Raw genomic sequence first — 2,537 nt, forward strand, 5'->3', positions numbered from 1 at the left:
AACCTGATTCCCTTTCGATACACGAGGCTGCATACAAACGCAAGGACGAACCCCACGCCTCAAACAGCCCAGCTTTCAAACGGAATTATCCTATCTCTTAGGATCGACTCACCCGTGTCCAATTACTGATCACACGGAACCTTTCTCCACTTCAGTCTTCAAAGTTCGCATTTGAATATTTGCTACTACCACCAAGATCTGCACTAAAGGCCGTTTCACTCAGGCTCACGCCACGAGCTTCTTCACGACCTTCACGCCCTCCTACTCATTAACGCGTACATTATAAATGCTATCGCGCTAACGGCAAAGTATAAGTAGCCCGCTTTAGCGCCATCCATTTTCAGGGCTAGTTCATTCGGCAGGTGAGTTGTTACACACTCCTTAGCGGATTCCGACTTCCATGGCCACCGTCCTGCTGTCTAAATGAACCAACACCTTTTATGGTATCTAGGTGAGCGAGCATTTTGGCACTTTAACTTTGCGTTCGGTTCATCCCGCATCGCCAGACGAGCTTACCCCGTATGGCCCACTAGCAACTTGATATTCACATCCACAAGTTCAATTAAGAAACCTGCAGGTCTTACAGATTTAAAGTTTGAGAATAGGTCGAGGAAGTTTCTTCCCCGAATCCTCTAATCATTCGCTTTACCTCATAAAACTATCGTAAATAAGTTGCTGCTATCCTGAGGGAAATTTCGGAGGGAACCAGCTACTAGATGGTTCGATTAGTCTTTCGCCCCTATACCCAAGTTTGACGATCGATTTGCACGTCAGAATCGCTACGAGCTTCCACCAGAGTTTCCCCTGGCTTCACCCTACTCAGGCATAGTTCACCCATCTTTCGGGTACCAACATATGTGCTCAAACTCAAATCTTTCACCACGAAGGTTCATGATCGGTCGATAGTGCCACACCGCAGACCGAAGCCCGCAGCATTTCCTACCTCAGACAACTTACGCTGCCCTTCACTTTCATTTCGCGCTGGGGTTTCCACACCCTAACACTTGCACACATGTTAGACTCCTTGGTCCGTGTTTCAAGACGGGTCAAATCGCTCCATTTCGTCAACGTCCCGAACGGCAACAAGTTAAAACCCACATCAATCCACACACAACCACACACGCATAGCAAGCTATCCGCACACGGCGCACACAGAGACACAGGCCCACTCAAAAACACGTTGTAGGCACCTCAGTCCCAACCGCGACTACTCGTCCACCAAGATATAACAGACAAACGCAAGCGTAAGCCCTACCTCCTCGGCGGCCATTTCCCGCAGCATACGAACTGACCTTGACGTCCCACCGCAGCACAGGGCACCAGCAAGCACACACAGCACACACGCCGAGCGCAGCCTAGCGCAACGGTTCCTCCACTTTGGGCAGCAGGTGCGTCAACACAACACGGAGGCTCCAGTAGACTTGGTGTTCCGTCTGCACGACAATTCCTCGCGACCGAGGACGCATAACCGCCCCACTGTGTCTGAAGTGGCTGCGACTCTCATTGAGGATGGCAACCTGGCTCAGCCTCGGGATCTACTTCTCTTTACACGCGATCAAAGGCTGCTACGTTTGTATGAGACTCACGCCGAATTACGATCACTCCAATACCCGCTTCTCCTTCTATATGGAGAGAAGGGCTGGACCTACACAGATGAGTTCGCGAATGGTGCTGAGTATCGAAACAAGAAGGCGATGTCGCTTCGTGAACACGTCGCGTTCCGCCTTCATCAGAAAGTGGATGATCAGTCCGCTCTCCCTCAAGGTGGGCGTCTATTTCAACAGTGGTGTGTAGATCAGCGTGCAAAATGTGAGCAACAACAGCTTCGCTGGGTGGCCGACAATCAGAAAACACTTCGCGCCGATCAATACAGGGGTGTTCAAGACGCTTTGCTCAATGAAGATACTTTGGCTCTGGCGGAAGGAGAAGTGCTGCTGTCGGAATATGACCGGGCCCAGAACAGATTGGTGCACCCGGACCGGGACGGAGGCAGCAGAGGACGACCAACTCACTTTCTTAATCAGGTTGGCAAGCGTATCATACTACCGCCTTCGCAGCTGGGTAGCCCGCGGTCCATGTACAAGTCGTATCAAGATTCGATGGCAATTGTTCGGGAGTATGGACGGCCCGACGTCTTCCTGACTGAAACGTGCAACCCCAAATGGGACGAGATTCTTGAAGCGATACCTTCCGATATCCAGACAGCTCAAGATCGACCAGATATCGTGGCTCGCGTCTCACAGCCGAGCCCGCAACAGACGCGACCTCAAAAATAATCTACCGAGTCGTGTATTGACCTTTACTTAAGTTTGCTGGGGACAAAAATGCCGACTTGTGTGGTAGTATTTTACGAGACAGGCTTCACCGCTGCTAAAGCGTTGTCATGGGCACGCGGCTTCATCGGAAAGATCCTAGAAATAAGAAGTGCCACAGCCCGGCCGGGTCACACCGAGCTTACAGGAGAACCGCTATTATAATGAGCACTGTAGCAGATTAAACAAGAATTCTTATCTAGGAGCGGTAGCTTAACCCTCTAA

The 2,537-nt window shown here is 50.8% G+C and overlaps 1 non-coding gene across 1 annotated transcript; it reads right to left on the reverse strand.

Moving 5' to 3' along the window:
- PITG_33506 lies at positions 1 to 1,356 on the reverse strand (the record flags this gene model as incomplete). The annotated part of the gene is made up of 1 exon (XR_009934900.1): positions 1 to 1,356. It is a non-coding gene; the product is annotated as a 28S ribosomal RNA (ribosomal RNA).
- Between the last annotated feature and the right edge of the window lie 1,181 nt (positions 1,357 to 2,537).

Source organism: Phytophthora infestans, genomic scaffold, assembly GCF_000142945.1.
Source record: "Phytophthora infestans T30-4 supercont1.536 genomic scaffold, whole genome shotgun sequence".
NCBI lineage: Eukaryota > Oomycota > Peronosporomycetes > Peronosporales > Peronosporaceae > Phytophthora > Phytophthora infestans.